Source organism: Phascolarctos cinereus, unplaced genomic scaffold (genome assembly GCF_003287225.1).
Source record: "Phascolarctos cinereus isolate Bilbo 61053 unplaced genomic scaffold, phaCin_HiC Scaffold_726;HRSCAF=1367, whole genome shotgun sequence".
In the NCBI taxonomy this organism is placed as follows: domain Eukaryota; kingdom Metazoa; phylum Chordata; class Mammalia; order Diprotodontia; family Phascolarctidae; genus Phascolarctos; species Phascolarctos cinereus.
The window spans coordinates 48,224,787-48,248,418 of record NW_027556098.1 but is presented as its reverse complement, the minus strand read 5'-3'; the positions used below and the strand labels follow the sequence as shown (position 1 = coordinate 48,248,418).

Sequence of the window (23,632 nt, the reverse complement as noted above, 5' to 3'; positions counted from 1 at the left end):
CCAAGATTCAGATCAGGCATCATTTTCTAATTGAAACCATTCTTGAATCTCTACAACTGTTACTGCCTTTGTTCCCAAACAACTTTGTATGATTATTTTGTATATTCTGTATATATTTGGATTGACTAACTTTATATCCATGTTGCTTATATTTGTGTATGTACTTACCTCCACCCCTGGATCACTGCTTTGTTATGGCAGAGAGGCTCGAGCAGCTCAATGAAACCATGAGCTATGCCGTCCAAGATTACCCAAGACAGAAAGGTTATAGTGGAGAGTTCTGACAAAAGGTGATCCACTGGAGAAGAAAATGGCAAACCACGCCAGTATCTTTGCCAAGAAAACCCCTTAGACAGTGTTAAAATACTAAAAGATATGACATCAAAAGATGAGCTACTCTACTCAGGTAGGAAGCTGTCCAATACACTGCTGGGAAAGAGCAGAAGACAACTACAAGTAGTTCCAGAAATAGAGAAGTGGCTGGGCTGAAGCCAAAAGGAAGCTTAGCTGTGGATGTGTCTAGTGACAAAAGAGAAGCCCAGTATTGCCCAGGATCCCAGAATGTAGTGAAGCCAGGTAAGATGGATGTGGTTTAAAAAAAAAAATAAGGAGATGGAAAGATTAAACATCAATAACTTGGATGTCGGTGAACTTAAATGGATGGGAAAAGGTGAATTTAATTCAGATGATCACCACGTATACTTCTGTGGGTAAGAATCCCTTAGAAGAAATGGAGTCATGTCAATAAAACGGTGAGAAATGCAGTACTGGGGTATAATCTCAAAAGACAGCAGAATGACATCTATTCAAATCCAAGGCAAACCGTTCAACATCACAGTAATAGAAGTCTATGCTCCAACCACTGATTCCAGAGAGGCCAAAGTTGATTAGTTCTATGAAGACCTATACCTTCTTCTAGAACTAACACTAAAAAAAGATGTCATATTCATCACAGGAAATATAATGCTGAAGTAAGAAATCAAAAGATAACTGGAATAACAAGCAAGTTTGGTCTTGGAGTACAAAATGAAGCAGGGAAGAAACTAATAGTTTTGTCAAGATAATTCGCTAGTCATAACAAATACTCTTTTTTCAGTAATTCAAAGGGCTACTCTACACATGGACATCACTAAATGGTCAATACTGAAATCAGATTGATTATATACTTCGCAGCCAAAGGTGGAGAAGCTCTATACAGTCAGTTAAAAGAAGACCTAAAGTTAACTCTGTTTAAGATCATAAGCTTCTTATTGCAAAACTCTGACTTAAAGAAAAATAAGGAAAACCATCAGACCTTATAGGTATGATCTAAATAACATCCCTTATGCATATGAAGTGAAAGTGATGGATAGATTTAAGAGATCAGATCTGGTAGATAAGGTGGCAGGATAACTGTGGAAAGAGGTTCGCAATATTGAACAGGAGGCAGCAAGAAAAAACATTCCAATGAAAAAAAGCAAGAAAGCAAAATGGCTGCCTGAAGAGGTTTTATAAATAGCTACGGAAAGGGAAAGGAAAAGAAAAAAGGGAAAGGCATACTCAACTGAATGTAGAATTCCAGACAATAGTAAGGAGAGATAAGATTTTCTTAAATGAGCTGCGCAAAGAAATAGAAGAAAACAACAGAAGGAGAAAAGAGATTTCTTCAAGGAAATTAGAGCTATCAAGGGAAAGTATCATGCAAAAACGGTAGGGATTTAGAAGAAGCAGTAGAGATTAAGAATGTTATCTATAGCAATATCATGAATTCCATGATGCCAGTGAAGAATTAAGAAGCCTTTTGATGAGAGTGAAAGAGGAGTGTAAAAAAAGGTGGCTTAAAGCTTAATACTAAATAAACTAAGATCTTGGCAACTGGTCCCATCAATTCCCGGCAAACAGAAAAAGAAGGGAAGCAGTGTTAGATTTTATATTCTTGAGCTTAAAGATTACTGCAAATGGTAACTGCAGCCATGAAATTAAAAGATGTTTGCTCCTTGGAAGGAAAGCTATGGCAAATATGGACAGCATACTAAAACGCACAAACATCATCTTGTTGACAAAGTTCTGTACTATCAAAGCTATGGTTTTTTTCCAGTAGTAATCTACAGCTATGATAGTTGGATTTCAAAAACAGCTGACCACAGAATCAGCACTTTTGAATCGTATTGCTGAAGAAGACTTATTTTAAGAGTCCTTCAGACAAGCAAGGAAGTCAAATCAGCCAATATTTAAAGAAATTAATTCAGTCGTTTTCCCCAAGATGGAGCCAAAGGTGAAGAAGGAAGCAGTTATTCCCCCCAAGACAGAAGCCAAGTTGAAGGCAAAGAAGACAGCATTGAAGGGTGTTCATAGCCACAAAAAGAAGAGGATCCAAACATCCCCCACCTTCCGGTGACCCAAGACATTAAGACTTCAACAGCAGCCCAAATATCCTCGGAAAAGCGCCCCTCAGAGAAACAAACTTGATCACTGTGCCATCATTAAGTTTCCCTTGACCACTGAGTCTGCTATGAAGAAGACTGAGGACAACAACACCCTCGTCTTCATTGTGTACATCATGGCCAACAAGCATCAGATCAAATAGGTGGTAAAAAAGCTGTATAACATCAACGAGGCCAACACATTAATGCAGCCCGATGGAGAAAAGAAGGTCTATGTTTGACTTGTTCCAGACTATGATGCTTTCGATGTTGCCAACAGAACTAGAATTATCTAAACTGTGTCCAGCTATCACACTCCACTTACAATAAAAAGTTTTCCAGTAAAAAAAAAATTAATTCAGGCTTTTCACTAGAAGATTAAAGATTGAAACTGAAGCTGTAATGCTCTGGCTACATAATGAGAAGACAGGACTTTTCAGAAAAGACCATGATGTTGGTAAAGATTGAAGGCAAAAGGAAAAGAAGATGGCACAGGATGACACAAATAGTATCATGGAAACAACAAACATGAACCTGGACAGACTGCAAGAGACAGTAGAGAATAAAAGGATCTAACTATGTACTATGGTCCATGGGTCACAAAGAGCATGACTTAACAATTATCTCCCCAATTAGACAATAAGCTCCTTGCGAGTAAGCATCATTTCATTCTTTGTACTTCTATCACAAGACCTAGAACAGCACCTGACTTGGTAAGTATTCTTTAATAGATCCTCACTGATCATCAAAGCTGTAAGGCTCCCATTTCTTGTTTCAAATCCTTCCTTCCTCTATTTCTGATCAACATTAGTCAAATAATTTCCTCAATTGTGATTATTTATTTTACAGGTGAAAGTTACAGTGAATAAGGAAAATAAAGCTATGGTAAGTATCTATGCTTAATGGAATCAGTGTTTAAAAACTGTTTTCATAGACTTGGCTCTTCTCAGCAATGCAAGGATCTAAGCCAATTCCAAAAGACTCACGATGGAAAATGCTATCCACAACTAGAGAAAGAACTATGGAGTTTGAATAAATACACATAGAAGCATACTATTAACTCTCCTTTTCTTTCGTTGTTTTTATTGCTTTGTTCTCGTGGTTCCTCTCATCAATTCTAATTCTTCTTTACATCATGACTAATGGAAAAACACGCTTAATATGAATGAATAAATAGAGCCTATATCACATTGCACACTATCTTGGGGAGGAGGGAGGAGAGGGAGGAGGAGAAAATTTTAAACTCAAATCTTATGGAAGTGATTATTGAAAACTAAAAGTAAATAAATTATTTTTTTTAAACTGTTTTCAACCTATTAAAAAAATTTCTGTGAAAAATAAATTTTTGATGAACTCTGAAGTAACACTCAATTATGACAATAGTTCTTATCAAGGGAAAATAAATCACTATCAACAGCATATAAAAATGTTTAAAATAACTAATATTTAAAGAAACTCAAAGCAACTCTGAGGTTCTACTTCACATATATAGATTGACAAAGACAATAAAAAAGGCAAATGACAAATGTTCAAAGGGCTGCAGGAAAACAGGCCAAATAATGCACCATTAGAGCTTTCAATCAATCCAGCCATTCTGGAAAGCAATTTGCAACAATGCTCAAAAATCACTAACTTGTGCATACCCTTTTGACCAGTGAGCCCAAGATCCCAAAGAGATAAGAAAAAAGAATAGGACTCATATGTACAAAAATATGTATAGAACATCTTTTTGAATGATCAAAGAATTAGAAACTAAAGGGTACCCAACAACTGAAGAATGGCTGAACAAACTTGCTATCTAAATGTAATAGAATACTACTATCCCATAAAAACTGATGAATAAGATAAAGTCAGAGAATCGTGGAAAGACTTGTATGAACTGATGCAGTTAATTACGCAAAATTAGGAGAATAACTTATATAATAACAACATTGCAGAGAAAAACAGCTGTTAAAAATTTAAGAACTCTAAGACAAAGACCAACCATGACTGATGAAGCATACTATACACCTCCTAACACAGTGCAGCATGAGACATATATTTTTTGGACATGGCCAATGTGAAAATTTGTTTTGCCTGAGTATGTACATTTTGTTACAAGGGTTTCTGTTTTTCTTCTTTTTCCTCCAATGGGGGGCAGTCAGAAGGAGGGGATGACAAAATAGATTTTTGTTAACTGAAAAATATAATTTTTTAAAGAGATTATTTCTTCCAATCTTCCAGTAGGCTCTTTTTAAAAACACCAAGTCCCAAATCGACTCTTTTAACCTGAAATAATTTTTTTAAAAATTAACTGATACTCAAAGCAAAGGCAACATCAAAACTGATTTACTGATTTCAGAGAAAACCTAAGAAGAGTTGTATAAACTAACAAAGAGTGAAATGAGTAGATTCAGAATAACATGATAGCAACAACACTATAAAAACAAACTTTGAAAGACTTAGCATTTGTGATTAACAAAATACTCAACCATGATTCCAGAGGGCTGATTAAATAAATACCACCTCCCTCCTGACACAAACACTATGGACTAAATATAGCCAAGTCCCAATTAGTGTGCATAATGAATTCTATGAAGTGGTCACATTATTTGAATATGCAATGCATATTTGCATCAAGCTAGAAACAACAGCCATACTTTGCATAATTATAATTCTGAATAGCATGAATTAGAACATGTGACCACTTCCCAGGATTCAGTATTTATGTTTATTGAGATTTAGCTATAAGCATAATGAAAACACATTACTGGATATAGATAATATGGGAATTGATTATGCTTAACAATGAGTATGTTTCAAAGGTTTTGAAGTTAAGAAAAAATATTAATTTTTTTAAAAAGGTTTATTTTTTAAAAAGAAAAAAAGATTTAGTGGAATTTGAGGCTTTTTCCATGAAAACACTTTGTAATCTGTATAGAGGAACTATGGTACCATACCCATTTAAAATACCAATTCCAATCCAGATGTTTTCAAACATTTTGAGATGTTGGATATGCAAGGATCTTCTAGAAAAGGCTAAATAATTTCACAGGTTTTTTTCTTTTTACATTTCACAAATTTCAGCAATTTCATTACTTTTTTAATGTTATAATGAATTATGACACAACTTTCTTTACATATTCCCAGCTTTCCAAAAAGGTCAAGACAACCTCAATTCCCTTAGACCTGAAGTCTATGGTCAGTAATCTATATAAAACTTAACACTTTTTTTTTTAGCCTAGACAATGGGGTAAAGTGACTTGCCCAGGGTCACACAGCTAGTAAGTGTTATGTGTCTGAGGCCGGATTGGAACTCAGGTTCTCCTGACTCCAGGGCTGGTGCTCTATCCACTGCCCCTAAAAGTTAACTCTTGTGGAAAAAAAGGAAAATAGAAATATATACATTTGTGGAATGAATACTAAACATAGCCGTTTGTTTTGCTTTCTCTTCTCTTTTTTCCCCATTATAAACATGTACAGTTAATCAAAACAAATTTCCACATTGGCCCTGTCCTAAAACATATGTGACTCACTCTGCATTGAGTCCCTCAACTCCCTAACAAGAAATGAGAAGTATGTTTCATCATTAAGTCCTTCGTAATCTTGGTTGGCCATTATGTTGATAAGAGATCAGCACAACAGTATTCCATCACATTAATACACCCTAACTTGTATTATCTACTCCCCAATTTATGGACACTCCCTCAGATTCCCATTCTTTGCCACCTCAAAAAGAGCTGTTTTTGTACATCCTTAAAGTTTGTCTTGCTTAGTACTAACTCCGCCCTCAACCTACCTTCTTCTCATTTCCCCTCCCCCCTGCCCTTTTCCTTGTTTTCTAGGTAAGTGAAATAGATTTTTGTACCAACTTTATGAATGTGTGCATGGGTGCGCACGTGTGCATATGCATGTGTATTCTTCTTTCTACTGACTAGTTCAGATGACAGTGAGGTTCAAGTGTCTCTTCCCTACCCCTTCCATCGTGTTTGTATAGATGTCTATATGTGTACTCTCATATGAGATAATTTTCCCTAATCTTCCTCTCTCCCCTTGTAACCTATTCCCTTTTCCCCTCCTCTTCGATTTTTTTCTTAAAATCATCAAGACATAACAGAATGATACGGTTCAGGGGGGACAAATGCATCATCTCCCCACGTGTGAATATAAGCAATTTATGCTTCTCTTCACTCTTGTGTTTGAATTTCAGACCTTCTCTGAAGTTATGGTCTTTTCATCAGGAATGCTTAAAAGTCCTCTCTTTCTTCAGCACTACATTTAGTTTTCCTGGGTAAGTCATTCTTGGTTTTAAGCCTATACCCAAATTTTTTTTGTCTGGCTACTTGCAGTATATTTTATTTGATCTAGAAGCTCTGCATTTTGGCTATGATGTTCCTAGGAGTTTTCATTTGAGGGTTTATTTCAGAAGGTGACTGGTGGATACTTTCTAGTTCTACTCTGCCTTCTGATTCTTAAGAGATCTGGGCAGTATTCTCTTAAGATTTCTTGGACAAGGATGTCTATGTTCTTTTTTTGTACGTGGTTTTCAGATAGTCCGATTCTTAAATTTGATCTCTTTTCTAGGTCAATTGTTTTTGCTATAAGATAACTTTACATTTTCTTCTATTTCTCAGCCTTTTGATTTTTTTTTAATATTATTTCTTGGTGCCTTATATGAAGTCATTAGTTTTTATTTGATCTATTTGAATTTTCAGGGAGTTTGTTGTTTAGAGAGGATTTTATACCCCTTGAGCCAAGCTATTATTTCTCTTTCCAATTTTTTTTCCCAGGACTCTCATTTCTTTCCCAATTTTTTTCATCTAGCTTTCTCATTGCATTTATAAAAACATTTTTAACTTTTTTTAACTCTTGCTTCATCCATTCCAGGAATTCTAGTTCAGTTTGTGCACAAGCTGTGTTTTGCTCTAAGATGTTTGCCCATAGATGTTTTCAAGTCATTATCTTCTGCTTTTGTGTCTTAAGCATCCCCTCAAAAGAACTCCACTATAACAGCTCATTATGTTAGAGTTCTTTTTTGGTATACTCATTCTTTCAGACAACTTCCTAACTTTGGATTTAATGTTAAGCCTGGGCTCTCTGCCACACTTCTGGATAGAACTGAAAGACTGTCCCTGAGATCCTGGAATGACAACACTCAGTATTTCCAAAGGGGTCTGATGCATAACAAAGTCTGATTGCTGCCTCTCTGGTCTAAGTTCTGCAACTTCCTCACCTGGGTTTCAGTCTGTGCAAAAGTAGACTACTGCTACGCTCTACACCCATCAGCCACCTGGAAAGCTCTGTTGGTTCAAAGTGACAGAATTGTAGACTCCACTTTGGTCTGATTTAGCTACCCTGGTTATTCCCTTACAGGCTGGGCTAGATTCTGGGAATGGGACCATTTTTGTACCTAAGGTGTGATCCATAGCACTGCTGTTGCTACTGCTGGTTTCTGCATTTACTCCCTTGTTGGTATACTACCCAAGGCCTCCCTTATCACTCCACCCTGGATCTGAGACTGGGTAATGGACAACAAAGCTGCCATTCGGCACTTGTCCCTGCCATAGTGCCCTGGTGTGGAGATTAGAGCACCCTAGTATCGGTCTGGGACCTCCTTTTGTGCTGGTGTTCTGCCTCTTACTGGGCTCTGAAGAAGTCCATGCACTACATATTCCTGCCCCAACCATGTCCCAGTACTGCAGACCTGTTGGTCTGTCTCCATATGCCAACCTGGGATGGACAAAGCACTCACTGAAACATTTTTTTAATTTCTCCATCAAGATTAGGTCTGATGTATTTTATAAATCTGGAAGAGTTGTGGATGGAAGTTCAGCTGCTGTACTTCCACTCTACCATCTTAGCTCCAATTCCCCTTTTCTCTTCCAACGAAATGTTTTTATTGATTTGCACTAGCTTCTGTTACCATGGCAATAACTAAGCATTTCTTTCACAGGTGTAGAGGTTTTGGTCTCTAGATTCACACAGGCTTAAAAGCTTAAAAGCACAGAAAATATACATCCCTCAAAAATGAACCCAAGACTATGAGGGTCTAGTACTAGCTGGAACATATCACCTTAGAGTTAGTTGCTGCTAGTTTTCTTAGCCACCCCATTAACCATCAAACCCTTCATCCTTCACCCTTCCATTTAACTACCCTATCACATTCTAGACAAGGACAACACCAAACCAAATTACTTCAAAGTCTTTAACAAAGGGAACCAAATCTACATTAGTTATTTCTGTTTCTCCCAACTCCTTACCCAATCCCTTCTAGTCTCTCCAAATAAACTGGCTTATCTCTAATAATTCTAATGGGTATATTTTGTGCCTATAATACCACTCCCCTTCCACCCACTACCAATATTCCACAACAGTTTTTTAGCTTTATTGTCTTTAAATTCTAAAGTTCTGTCAGATCTATGGAGAACAGAAGAATTTATGACCAAACAAGAGACAGAGAACATTACAAAATGCAAAATGGATAATTTTATTACATTAAATTAAAAAGGTTTTTTGAACAAACAAAGCTAATGCAACCAAGATGAAAAGGGAAGCAGAACGCTGAGAAACAATTTTTACAACCAATATCTCTGACAAAGACCTCATTTCTCAAAGATACAAAGAACTGACTCAAATCTATAAGAATACAAGTCATTCTCCAAGTGATAAATGACCAATGGATATGAACAGGCAGTTTTCAAATGAAGAAATTAAAGCTAGCTATAGTCACATGAAAAAATGCTCTAAAACACTACTAATTAGAGAAATGCAAATTAAAACAACTCTGAGATACCACATCATACCTATCAGATTGGCCAAATGACAGAACAGGAAAATGATAAATGCTGGAGAACATGTGGGAAAATTGGAATACTAACACATTGCTGGTAGAATTGTGAACTGATCCAACCATTCTGGAGAACAATTTGGAACTATCCCCAAAGAGCTACAAAACTGTGCATACCCTTTGACCATTTCTAGGTCTGTATCCCAAAGAGATCATAAAAACAGACCATATGTACAAAATTTTTATAGCAGCTCTTTTTGTGGTGGCTAAGAACTAGAAATTGAGTGGATGCCCATCAACTGGGGAAGAGTGGAACAAGTTGTGGTAAAGAATGTAATGGAATACTATTGTTCCATAAGAAATGATGAACAGGTGGATTTCAGAAAAATCTGGAAAGACTTGCATGAACTGATGTTTAGTGAAGTGAGCAGAAATAGAAAAACATTGTACACAGTAACAGCCACATTGTGCAATGACCAACTTTGATAAACTTAGCTCTTCTCAGCAATGCAATGACCTAAGACAATTCAATTCTAAAAGACTCATGATGGCAAATACTATCTACATCCAGAGAAAGAACTATGAAATCTGAATGCAGATCAAAGCATACTATTTTTCTCTTCTTTTGTTTTTTTTGTTTTGTTTTTCTTTCTTATGGTTTTCCTCTGGTTCTAATTCTTCTTTAGAACATGACTAATGTGGAAATATATTTGATATGATCGTACTGGGTCCTGTTCTCTTTTCTTTATATACTCTCTCGACAGCCTCATCAGCTTCCATGGGTTCAATTAGTATCTCCATGCAGATGACTCTGAGATCTATATATCCAGTCCCTAAATCTCTCCGCTCCACTCAATTTCAATCATCAATTGCCTATTGGATAACTATTTCAGAGACTTTCCCCGGAAACACATACCTCTTCCAATCTTTCATATTACTCTCTCAAGGTTAGTACCTTCTTCTAATAACATCCTAGGCTCATATCCTCAATGTTAACTTCAACTCCTCATTCTCCTTTACTCTATCTCCACCTCACAGAATCCCTTTCACTCTTTAAGAAACAGATCACACATTACCTTTGCCTGTCAGTGCCCCCTCCAACCACCCTGTATTTATGCTGCATATACTTATATATTTATTCATCTCTGACATTAATCATTTAAACTCCTTTATTGTTTTCTTATTTGTAGTTATGTCCCTAGAACCTAGCAGTACCTAGCACACAGAAGGCAACTTAATAAATGGTTGTTGCCTGATGGGTATTTACTGTGTGAACGAGGACAAAAAATGGCTAGATTGAAATCCATTGGGAGACCTAGCCCTCCACTAGCTGTCTAGGAGCTCGGACTAGCTCAATTCAAAAGTAAGGTACCAAAGGCTTAACAAAACTGAAAGTGTCTCTCCTTTCTGGGAAGGACAAAAGCCAAGGAACTGGCTAGCCAAGGAACTGAGAAGAAAACTACTCTGGCACCTACAGAGAAGACCAAGGACCTAGCTAACAAAGCAGCCTTCAAGAAACAACAGCAACAGTATGTTTAAAGGAACCACCTTGTGGCATCTCTTCCAACACAACCAGATCCCAGGCTGACAACAGCCTCCTGGCTAGGCCTTACACAAACCCAAAGCCCCAGAATCTGAGCAGCTCAGAGCACAGGAGAAATCCACAGACAATCAAACTCTACTTAGACTATAACGTGCTAAGTTGTAATTTAAATTGAAAATCAACTTCTAGTCTTCTTCCCTAACTCCCAAACAGAACAAAGTACCACAGAGGCAGCCACGCTGTAGTAGAGAAAGAGAGATGGTCTCAGAAACAGTTAGAGCCAGAGGTTTAAAGTTCTATACCTTACACATACTGGCTAGGTAACCCTGGGTAAGACCCTTTGCCCCAGGTAACTCTCTAAGACCTTAAGTTGCAAAAGTGCCAATATACACTGGTAGAAGGAGTTTTCTCATCTGGGAATTCTCTATACCACTTAAATAATAGGTCCAGTTCCTATCTCAATCCTAAAATACCATATGTATTTCCAGAGGGAAGGCACTCTAATCCAGTGGTTTTCAAATGGTATGACACAAATTGTTTAGGATTTACACTTGTTATCCAATACCCAAGTCTCTCCATGGCACACTGAGAGGGACACAAAAATAAATAAAGCTATGTAAATAATGAATAAACAATAAAAAAATAATAACTGAGTTGCTGAGAACCACTGCTGTATATGTGCAGGGGTTTGATAATCTGTGTGGTAAAATCACAGATATTTTAGAATGCAAATATGCAACAGAAAGGTAAACACCAATCAGAAGTTATCTGACACAAAACTGAATGAGCAAGAAAAAAAAAATCTACATTCTCTCCTCATAAAAAATTTAGGCTACCACATTTTATTTTCAATCTATTTGAGGGTACCTTTACACATTATTATGTAATTATAGTAATTTACATTAAACTTACATACTGTAATCCAAAAGCACAAAATTAATACATCCCCTCCCCCCAAAGTAGTCACTGTGGCCAAAAAAACAAACCACCAATGATAAAATGATGATCTTCTCCATACTGAGCTGAGCTGGTCCTCAACTTACATATATACAGTACATCTATAATACCTGTACCAGTATGACCAGTATGTAAAAATTCTGCTTAGTAAAACCTTCCGGGGTTTGCCCTCTACTTTGGGAACCCAGTATCACAGACATGTCATGATGTCACATCAATGTAGAACTTTAACCAAAGCACATTACCAAAGATGTCTCACATAAGACAAATACTATAAAAGATCACCAAGGGCATATATCCCGAGAGGCATCAGCTGAACAAACCGAGACAGTGCTAGTACAGCGGTGGGAAGCCCAGCAGCCTAGAGGCCTGTGAAATTTGGATTCAGTCAAAGGGCTACACTTGGGGACTTATAGGGCCACATATACAAGTATCTAAAGAACTAAAGAAAGTGTTCTAACACATGTAGTAGGTTGTCTATAAAAGTTTTATTTAAAGATGTATAAAGTGTCATGGGCAAGAAGGCTCTAAGCTTACACACAACTAGTTAATAGAGCTGAAATTCACAGGTATCCTGCCTACAAAGTTCACAATACCTATCTAAATCTGATTGCATGAATACCCATGAAATCATCACAAGTGTCCAAGTATCAACTACAACATGTAGTAACTAAATCCAAACCCAATATTTAGGGCTTCCAGAGTCCTGTATTAAAGAGCAGTGCATCAGTTTTTCTGGATTTTTCTTCTAAAGACAGTTCTGCATACAAAATCTGGCTAAGAACATAAACAAAATTGCCCCCAAAAAGTGAAAATGAAAAATAACTAAAAACATGTATAAATGGCATTTCACAAAAGACTTTCCTAACAATAATCTTGTGAAACAGCTAGTATAGAAATTTACTATCTCCATTTTACAAATAATACAACTTAGGCTCAGACAAGCTAAATGACTGGCCTGGCCCAACATTAGTCAGTGAGTAGCAGAGACAGAATGGATAGCCAGATCACCTGCCTACAAGTCTAATGTTCATTTCCCCATAGGTAATCTATACCTATCAAAATCTGATCAGTCTCAAATCAATAACACATTTTGTTTCCTAAAAATGTAAATTCTAAGTACTACAAATAATTTATATACAGCCCTTCATTTACTCCACAGAAAAAGTTTTTAAAATATATATTACTTTCCACCAACATTCTTCCAGATATACTGTATGACTTTAAATCCTGGAAAAATAAAAATTACAGGTTTCCAAAAGGACAATGGAAAAAAGTCCCAATCCCCTAACTAGGCTATAGCATATCACGATTTGCTATAACTTGCATAAAAGGAGGAAGAGGGTTATCATCTAGGAAAAAAATAAAATCAGAAAATGAGGTACATTTGTCATGCAACAAAAGTGAGGGAAGGACAGATAAATACTACTTTATTACCCCACAGAATGTTAAAAGAATGATTCTATGAAACCTCTGACACATTGTATAGATCTATGTGACAACCTGGACAAGAACTGCACAGGATGAAAATACATGACAGGTTATAATCCAAAAAAAAAAATGTACTTACATCGGAGTGATCAATCTACCAGTTCTACTTTGTAATTTTATTAAGATTAGCAGTTTAATACTAGGGAATAAGTAACATTATTTGCAACTTTTAAAGAAATGGTCTAAAGTCTAAAATAAAAAACAAATTTAGAAATTAAATCTTGTACTTCAATAGTTTAAGGATTTTATTGTTGTGGGTATACCTCTCCCCTCTAGTTGACATAAACAGCAACCTTTTTAAATCTTGGTACAGTATTTCAGGGCTACTGTCACCGAAAGATTCATAACCACAACACTTTCTATTGCTCTATTTGCTTACTTCTTACTCTGTACAGTGACACCAGATACTAGCAATAAAGTCTGGTGATAAAGCTTCTTCTACAAACTTAGCTAGATGGATCCTGAGAAAAAGAGACAGTCTGTCACCAGACCCACACTTAGGATGGACTTTACCAGAGTCTGCAACACTTATGGTCTTCAAAAATCCAAGATTACTTACACACCAACATGAGGAAGTTCTAAACTTGATTGCAATCTCCAGAAATAAAAAGGACTACCAATTTTTCTGTATTATTTAAATGGTTAATTAGTAGAAAATATGACAATAAGAATCTGGACTGCCTCAAGCATAAGACTATAAATTAAAAAGTAATTTATAAATAAATTATATAGCATTTATGAGTTATATATCATACATATTACATATTATATAGGTATAGTGCCTATAAAATATATTATTTACAAATTATAAAGTAATTATAAATTATAGAATCTCTGGTCAAATCTCAATTGTTCAGCAACAGATTACTCAAGCAAAACTTGTTCCTACTTTCTCCTGCTGTGTCTTTTGGCCATTTCACTTCTTTATACATCCCTAGAACAAGGAGGTAAAACTTAAATCCACCAATTCTGAAAGACAAGTACACTGATAAGAGGTTTTGAATATAATTCCCCAGAACTGGGGAGATTAACTATGGATTTCAATTAGACATGCCATCCCAGTCTTTCACAGCACAAGGAGAACTGATAATAACTTTGGCAACCCAGTAAATGTCTCCTTTCAAATGCAAACACATTCCACCTAATATTGCTCTATTAACTTAATTCTTTCTGTTAAATTTGGCTAATATTCTGTATACATACAAAGGTACTGTCACCTACACCAAATACAGAATTACATATTAAGTTACATGGTGCTCAATACAACCCCAACTATTAGATAACCACTTGCAAAAGTAATGACTAAAGAGACATTTTATATTCAGAATTTTCTTCCAAAACATTTTAAAGTTTGCCAAGGCCTGTCACTAAAACATGGCAAATCAATTTCTTGGTTTAAATATTTTCACATATATGAACAATGTAATAATATTTGTACTATTCATTCAAAGTAAAGATGTCATCATAATTATTTTAACATCAGTTGAAGGAGGATGGTACAGTGGAGAGAGCACTGGAGTTTGTAGTTAAAATCAGTTAATAAGCACTTATAAAGCACATACTATGTGCCAGGCACTATGCTAAGCACTGAGGCTACAAAGAAAGGCCAACAGTCCCTGCCCTCCAGGAGCTCACACTCCAATGGGGCAGATAGAGAAGCAAACAAGTATGTACAAATGAGCTATACAAAGGATAAATAGGAAAATTAACAGAGGGAAGGCACTCAAATTAAGACGAATTGGGAAAGGCTTCTTGAAGGTGGGATTTTTTTGGACTACATAACTTCAGGGTCTAAATCTATTATCATGAAGTCTAGGGTTTGGCTAGCCTCCTACTGAAATATTTATTTTCAGCTATTACAATCAGACATCAAGCAGATCAGTTTAAGGCAGTAAACACAGCCATATTTTTAACCAAGTTAAATTATCAATAAGGTAAGACCAGTCTTGGCTTGATGAGACCCAACTCCTATCCTCAGTAACTACTCAGCAACTTCATATGGCCAGGTAAATGAAAAAGTTTGGCTCAATTTCCCCAGCATGTACGGATTTCATCTCTTTTTGATCCAGTTCACTAACACCAAAAGAACAATTTTTTCCTTTCTCTTTTCCAGGGAACTCTCCATTTTCCATCAGCAGCTCTGCTAGGTTTTGACTTCCAGGAGCATCAAGTTCATCACCAGGCTGACTGACACAGTTTTTGATACTCAACCTTCTCAACTCAGTTGCCTCTTCTCCTTGATTGGAGGGCTGAAGAGAAGATCAATAAACTCCTCCTGAAGCCTTCCTTTAAAAAGGGCTCAGAACTTTTAGAACTTTCCGGGTAACTTCATTTTCCATCAGCACCTCTGCTTGGTTTGACTTCACAGAACATCATATCTTCACGCCAAGCACCTCCTCATGTCAGGTATCACCTCATGTCCCCATTTTTAGCTTCCTTCTGGGTACTGTCTTCCTCCATTAGATAGTAAGCTCCCTGAGAGCGCTGTCTTTCTTTTTCTTACTTAACGTTTACTGAATTGAATTATTAATTCTAATAATAAATACGATATGACAGCTAAACTAAACAGGAGCCATCAATAGTAAATGACAAGTTTTTAAACTACAGTTAGGCATGTATTAGATACACGAGTTTGCTTTGTTCCAGAAAGCAAATTTTCGTTTCCCATATTTCAGTGAATGTTAGAACAGTAGTTCAGACTTAGAAAGCTCCCAATCTATTGTGTCTACAAATTAAAAAAAAAAAACACAACCTTATGAAGTTCTATACCGGCAATTAATTCTCATACCAGAGTTATAGGTCACTTGTAGGTTACTTAATGGTACTAAAGTTAACAGAAATTGGCAAGATTGATAACAGAACATTTGGGTCATTTCCAATACTCAGTTAAGTTGACTTTCCAATGAATGACTTCAGCTAGTAACTTTGAAAACTCCAAAAATCAGTCAAAAAGGTAAGAAAAAAATGTTTATCTTAAAAATAGTTCTTCAAATCAAAGTATATGAAGACTATGTATATTAGTTAAATTGATAAATGTGCTTAGAAATTTCAACTGTCCAACTTAAATGGTTTTTGTCACTTTCCTCCACCCAACTGTAACAGTGTTGCCACAATGCAATATTAGGTAAGAAATCCTTCTTTTTAAAAGGGAATAAGGAAAAACTTTAGAGTACAATAAATCAATTCAATGTTTACAAAACTAAATTATGCCCAAAACTCAAACTTTTGTTTTAATCCAAAATTCTATCAGAGATAGCATTAGCTCTAAACTATCATAATTTCTATAGTAATTAAAAGGTATGGCAAATATATAGGCATTTGATATGATAACTTTGAATGGAAGGGCCCTAAAAAAACATAGCTACACATAAACTCAGGGACACAGAGGGTTGTAACTTGCCCAAAGTGATCCAAAACTAGTGACCTTTCTACTATTCCACCCCAAGTAGATGGTATTCTTAAAACTTTTTAAGAAAAATAAAATAATTCATTGACACATTATTTAATATGTAATTTTGATGTATGTTAATATATAACTTTTCAACGACAATGTTTAAGAGATAGTCTAGTTGTTTAAAGTGATGAACTTGTACCTCTTACTTTAAGAGGTACATACAGATACTCTAAGATAATGTAAAAATAGAAATCAGTTAAAAGAAAATGAATGGTCTTCCTACTCATTGGGGTTTAATCAGCAGGATTCCAAGTTCACGCTTGAACTCACCGACAGGAAATTATGGGAATAGAGACACATTGGTTTGAGGGCTTTTTTCTTTAGGAAACAATTAGAAATAAGTTTTAATTGGAAAGTTTCATTCCATCAGGGAAATGAAAAGTATATAAATGGGATGTATACACTTTGATGAGAAAATTTTTTTAAGTTTGTCACTGAATTATTTCTAAGTTCTCTCCTTAACATTTTATTTGGAGAATGTTTTATTACATTAAGTTTCTATACAATGAAATGTCTAAAATATTCAAATGACATTCAAATTAATATGGAACAATCAAGTAAAACAGATCAATGTGGTTTTTTTAAAGCAAAAAGTGATAAAATTATTTCATTTCCCAGTAATGTTCATAATAAATTGTCATGAGGTTTGTGCTTTCAACTAAAATGCAAAGCATTCTTAAGATTCCATTAAATTATTAACATTTCTTACTTTCCCCATTCCTACCCAAAGAATCTTGAAGTCTTATCTCAATATAAGTACACTGACAGAATGCAAAAATAGCATTCTAGAAAACTGCTATTTTATTTGAATTTCCAAACAAAACAACGACCAACACTAGTTTTATCCTTGTACCATTTTTAAGTTACAGTCTGAGTGGATTTGGGGGATACAGACAAAATAGCAAAATGGTATGTTGTCTCTATAACCAACAATAAACTATCAATTAGTCCCAACAAAATGTGTTTGTGTGGCTAGACTGGAAACTTCTTGAGAACAGGAATTACATTCTGTATGTCTCATGCCCACAGTGCCTTTCACAGCAGGTGTCCAATAAGTAAATGCTGATTTTAAAAATTGTGCCTTAAAATGTCAGTACTCTATGAAACTTTCATAGACAACTTTTACAAGTCACAGAATCATACAAATGGAAAGGCCTTCCAGAAGTTATGCACTCCATCCTGGACAACTAAGTTTGAGAATCTCCTCAGTACAAAGTACAATTCCCTTTAACCTTGCAGTCACAGGAGGCTGGCCCAGTCTTCCTAACTGCACATTGCAAGCTTACAGTGGCATGCAAATTACTTGCATATTAATTATTATTATAATTATTAAAAATAATTTGGATACAGTTTCATTTTTGGACAGCAAAGGTCATTCATGTGCATTTTAAGGCTGACTCAAAATGTCTGACTTTACTCAGATGAAACAAGATGAATTAAGCTGTTTTCCCCATCAGATTTAATTCTGTCAGTTGAGTGCTGGATTTCATACCATATACATGAGTTTCATTGGTCTTCTGTTGTGTTTTTAATTCTGTCGATTTAAGAATGGATATCACTCCAAAAATACATGTAAAAGATGCAGATGTTAAGGTGCACACTTCAATAACAGTTAAAAGATACTGCAGCAGCTGTTGGTGTGGGAAAGCCAAGTGATAAGAACAAGCTAACAATCAAGCAGTTATCAGTTACAGTGAAGAACAAAATAAAGTGCAGTCAAAAATGAAAATAGAACCAAGACCTGAAAAACTATTGCTGTAAAACAGCCTAATTAATCCTCAGAAAACAAAGACTTTCAGAGGGCCCTGGCAGCTAAAAGGGCTGTTACTGATTCCTCTCCAGTAAAAATCGGGCTTCTTATCATTGGAAGAACAGTGAGAAGACCAATTAAAAAAAAAACTACTAATCACAAAGGGAAAAAAAGGTTGTCATAGGTAAAATAATACAAAAACTGGGGTACTCACTGAAAACTGGAAAGCTAATTTATTGATGAAACCCATTTTTTCTTTCATAGCTAAACCAACTCTTAACCGAAGAAATTCAAGTTAGCCTGTTGTAAGATCTGGACAGCTTGATCACAATCTGGAAAACATTCACCCTCAAAAAGTCATTTTGAGGATTTTTTTTTAACTTCCAGTGGGCCTTAAAGTCTTGGCCCCATTAAAGAATTATAAACACTAATACAGTGATATATTCAGAAGCGGAATTGTTCTGGAATTACAAGTATTCTTAAAGGTAGCTGTAATACTGCCAACACAACTTTTGTACCATGTTACATGGTCACTAAAGTTAAGAACTTTATTTAATAGAAAGAAGTAATAAACAAGTGTCCTGGCCTGGCAATCAGCCTGACTTAAACCCTATTAAAAATCTATGGGACACAATCAAGGTCAGACTTGGAAAAACAGACTGTTCAGTAAAGGTACACTTAATATCAAATGTGATTAAGTGTGAATTAAAAATGTGTCAAAATCTTGTGAACTCAGTTCCAAATCACATAAAACAAATGTCAGAAGCAAAAGAGTAATTACATATTAAAAGCTTTTAAAGTTGTAACATGTATGCTATGTCAATACATTTTCTATTTTAATCTTTCTAGTTAATTTACAAACCAATGTAAGCACATATGAAGTTGCCATAACCTATTTTCACATGTACATTTATGTAGAATGCAATATAGATCCAAGGTATTGAAAACTTTCTGGCAAGATGACTTTTGTTCTGAGTAAATCTAGAGAGTAATTATAAAAATGCCAGTACCCCAACACCAGAAATCTTTTTTTAAAACCTGGTTAGTTGAAGAGTTCAGAATCATTACATATCAAAAAACTTTAGCTAGAGCCAAGGAAATTCCCTTAATTACTGTATCTGACACTATCCACACACCAATTAAAAATTATATGAATCTTATGCTCACAGAAATCCACTATCTACCTGGAATCAATACTCTTTACATCTGTTAAACAAAAGAACAGAAAAGAAATGTATAAGTATATAAATACTAAAACTTTTCCTTACATTAAAAAATATCCTTATGCCAATCTATTTAATCTCCCACATTTTAATTACACAAAGTATGAAATGGTACACAGATAAAGGCAAGGTATTTTAAAGGAACAAACCAAACTTGTATTAAAATTCATTTTATATTCAGCAATCACACGGAGTAGACCCCTCCCCTGGCCCAACTTTTGGGAAACCTTGGATACTCAGGATAGGCAGGAATGGATGAGTGGGGATCTGCATTACTAAAGTGAACTCCCACAACATGAGCTCACAGATACATATATGAATAGTTATCAATAGCCAAATAAGGCCTACACCTAATTAGAATGAATACTTGTTGAAGTGTCATTCATATACTAACACATCCAGAAGAAAATCTAAGAATTTCATTAAGCTTTCAGTGATAAAGTAAACAGTTTTCAAATACAAAAATACTTCTAACAGATTTTTTAAAAACAAATTTGGACAAAATGGCACCAGATAATCTCAGGCTTCACTTTCCAATTCAACAAATGATAGAGCCAATTACAAGCTAACACCGCTACTTCCCTTTACAGTCATAAAGCTTAAATAATACATAAAAGGCTACACTATTCATTATTACTTATAATCAGTTGATTATGTATCAAATGAATTGTTTTGCAGAATTAGTAGTGTTCTTTAACTTTGTTAGTGCAAAGTCAATTTTTAAGGTGTATCTATTTTCTGATGAGTAATGCAAGAATCAAGCAACTTTGGAATTAAAGAATTCTTATGATCAAAGAAAGAATAAAGCGGAACCTGAAGTTGGCTAAGAGATATACACCTACCATAGGGCTATTTATAACTAGGGAATTTTAATGTGGACACTGACCTTTTTTTCTGTATATGAAAAGTATTCACTAGCTTCGGGGGTAAAATGCTGAATTCCAAAAGGGCTCTAGGTTTGTGTCTATAAATTTAAAAGCCACATCTGAAAACTTATGTGGGTAAATTATAATAAATATGTTCTCTGTCATCAAATTCTCTAGTTGCTAAACAGGTATTTAAGTTGCCACCTCAAAAGGCCAAGTTTGCTTTAACTTCAGGGAATATAGAGTATCACAGACCATCTGAGGTTAAAAAGCCCAAACAGATTAAAAGATTAAGAATTTTTAAAAAATCATATCCTTATCAATCACCTACCCAAAATAATCTCAACTCCTTGTTTTCATCATCTCACTGCATCCTATCTACCCATGTTTGCAGATTCATTTTAACAAGGAAAAGGGTCAATTGCTGAATAATTCTTGATTTCTCTCCACAGCTGAAGAATTAGAGGGGTTGAAGAAGCAAAGAGCAGGAAAAACACCTCCTTTTCCCTTTGCATAGACCCAGTACTTTCTCCAAACCCAAAGGTATAAAAAGAATTCAGCACTGTATAGCCACAAAAGGAGAGCACTGGTTGCAAACAAGGGTTTATCTATTTGCTACCTGCAATTCCCCATCCGCAGGAGTCAGGGTCCTTCGGAGGGTCCTAGTCCTCTTACCTTTTTAACTTACACTCACCCCACACTCAACTTCACTAAAATAAGACGTTTCCGATTCCACCTTAGCAGAGGCCTGCACCCCGCAGCTCCTCCCCAAGCTGCACGAGGGGGTGATTCCACTAGCAGGACTGTGGACACTTCTTTCTAAAATGGCAGGTTTCCTCCCCAACATAAATATATATAGTATATATATATATTGTGTGTGTGTGTGAGTGTGTGTATATTATACATAATATCTATGTATCACCACTCTCTGTCTCTTTGACCTGTATGTCACTGCAGGTCCTACCTGAGCCTCAGACTGGGAGCCCCGGCCTATCACGGGGGGAAAGGCTCGAGTCACCGGGCGAGGCCTGCTGCCGGGGCCGGGGGAGAGCGGGGAGGGAGGCTTCGGACACTCACCTAGACGACGGCGGCTGATGTGGGCTTCTGCTCCCCGGCTTCCCGCAGTTATAACGCCATCCGAGGCCTGGGCATCGAGCACCGCCCCGGCCGCCTCTCTCCGCCCCCGGCACTTGCCGCCTTCACTCAGCACCGCTGCGTCTCCGTCTCCCCGTTTCAGCAGCGCCAGAGACCACGAAGGCGACAACCCCCCTCCCCGGCAAATACCGCAGTCCCCGGGCTCCGAGGCTCGCTCAGGCAGCAGTGCGAGGCCGAGCTAGGCCGGGCGAGGCCGGGCGCGGCGGAGAGGGTGGCGGTGGCGGCGGCGGCGGCGGCGGCCTGTTCCCGGCGGCCGCGGCACGGGCCACCTCGGGCTCCGCGGCTCCCGGCTCCTTTCCGAGAAAGATTTTGTAAATCTCACAAAATGGCGCGCGCTCCAAACCTGCGCAATGAGAAGCGCCGGGGCCGGGGCGGCGGCGGCGGCGGCGGCTTATCCGCCAGAAAAGTCCTAGCCGCCCGCCCCCCCGAGAGATCCTCCTAGCACGGACACACACACACACACACACACACACGGACACACACACACACACTCTCTCACTCACACGCGCGCGCGCACACACACACTATTTCTCTCTCCTCTCTTTCACCCAGACACTCACTCACACAGACACTCACACGCACACACACTCTCTCATACATACACACACACACTCACACACACACACACACACACACACACACACACACACACACACCGGTCTCGCCCGCAGCGGCGGCGGCAGCAGCAGGAACAGTAGTAGCAGGAACAGCAGCGCCCGTGGCACCCGCACCCCCAGCTCGAGGTGTCCGCTCTCCGCGCAGGCCTGGGCCTGATCAACGACAGCAACCACAGCAGCCTCCCGGATTCCCCCGCCGCAGTTAACGCTACCGCCCCCACCTCACTCCAAGGGAGCTTTTTATTATTATTCGGGCGGGAAGCGAAAGGGTTTAAAAAAAAACCCTACCAACAAAATGGCGACTGACCGACCCGGTCGCTATGGCAACTGTCAATCAAATAGCAAAACCCCGGCTGACGTGCTGACGTACTCCTCCTACCCCACTTCCCCAAACCAGCGGGCGGGGCCTGTCGCTGGGGTAACAGCGAATTCCGTTCCCTCCTTTTCCTTGCTTCTTCCCTTCCCCCAACTAACTACCCAACCCCCTTCGGTCACGTGAAGGATAAATTCGGTGCTGTTTTGCTGCCAAGTGTCAGAGGAGGGCGCGTGATTCACTCTGGGGAGGGGGCAGAAGGAAGGAAGGAGAAGAAGAGGAAGGATGACTAGAGGTGTTGTGGGGTGGGGAAAACAGAAAAAAGGGAGGAGGGATCGGATCAAATTTTTGTATTTCTAAGTACTGCATTTGTAGAGGGAGAGACTCTGCCCACACGCGCGCGCACGCAGACACACGCACACACACATATTTAACACATAGCCCAAACCCCGCCCCAAACTAGGTTGGCCACCAGAAATCTGGAGAGCTGCCACCCACTGGACTGTACTCTTGCGTACTCCCCATAATGCATAGCAGCTGCGGGTAGGGCCCCACTGCAGGAACTGGGAGGCGGGGGTGGAGACGGGGAAACTACAGAACCCTCCGGTCCCAAGAGCGAGCGAGTGCTTAGCCTGGTACCCTAGGGCCCCTCCCAGGAGGCCCTTCCCGCCCCTCCGCTGCCGCTGCCGCTGCCGCTCCCCCTCCGCACTGACCTCAAAAAATGAAAAATCACATCGGGACGGCTCTGGGCTTCGTCACCTCAGGAAGGTGCTATGAGACCGTCTGCATTTCAGCAAAGTGTTCTGCAGTCTTCCGAAGAGCAGCATGCAGTCTTCAAATAGAAGTGTCACCCCAAGCAGCAGCCTGCATCTCTGACAGCCTGTATCACTGATGACCGGCATCCAAGAGAGGAAAACCCCATCACCAAGGGGAAGAAAAATCTAGCTTTTTTTTTTACCTTTCTGTTGCATTTACCTGAACATTTCATGTACCGTACTTCATGAAAGCAAGGTGTCTATATGCCTTTTAAAGGCGTATGACACAGGAAGAATAAAAGTCTCAACCTAATTACGGAAACATCATATAGCTGGGCTA

The 23,632-nt window shown here is 37.8% G+C and overlaps 1 protein-coding gene across 5 annotated transcripts in view; it reads right to left on the bottom strand.

Moving 5' to 3' along the window:
* The window catches only part of DYRK1A (dual specificity tyrosine phosphorylation regulated kinase 1A), a 188,235-nt gene extending 166,495 nt beyond the window's left edge, over nt 1-21,740 (bottom strand). For 4 of the 5 annotated variants that reach the window (XM_078146527.1, XM_020995857.2, XM_020995854.2 and 1 more), the window contains exon 1: nt 21,530-21,620. The gene's annotated coding sequence lies outside the window, so the exon portion shown is untranslated. Of the gene's footprint in view, nt 1-21,529 lie in introns of all 5 variants that reach the window. The other variant, XM_020995858.2, reaches the window with a different exon arrangement.
* Nucleotides 21,741-23,632: the final 1,892 nt, after the last annotated feature.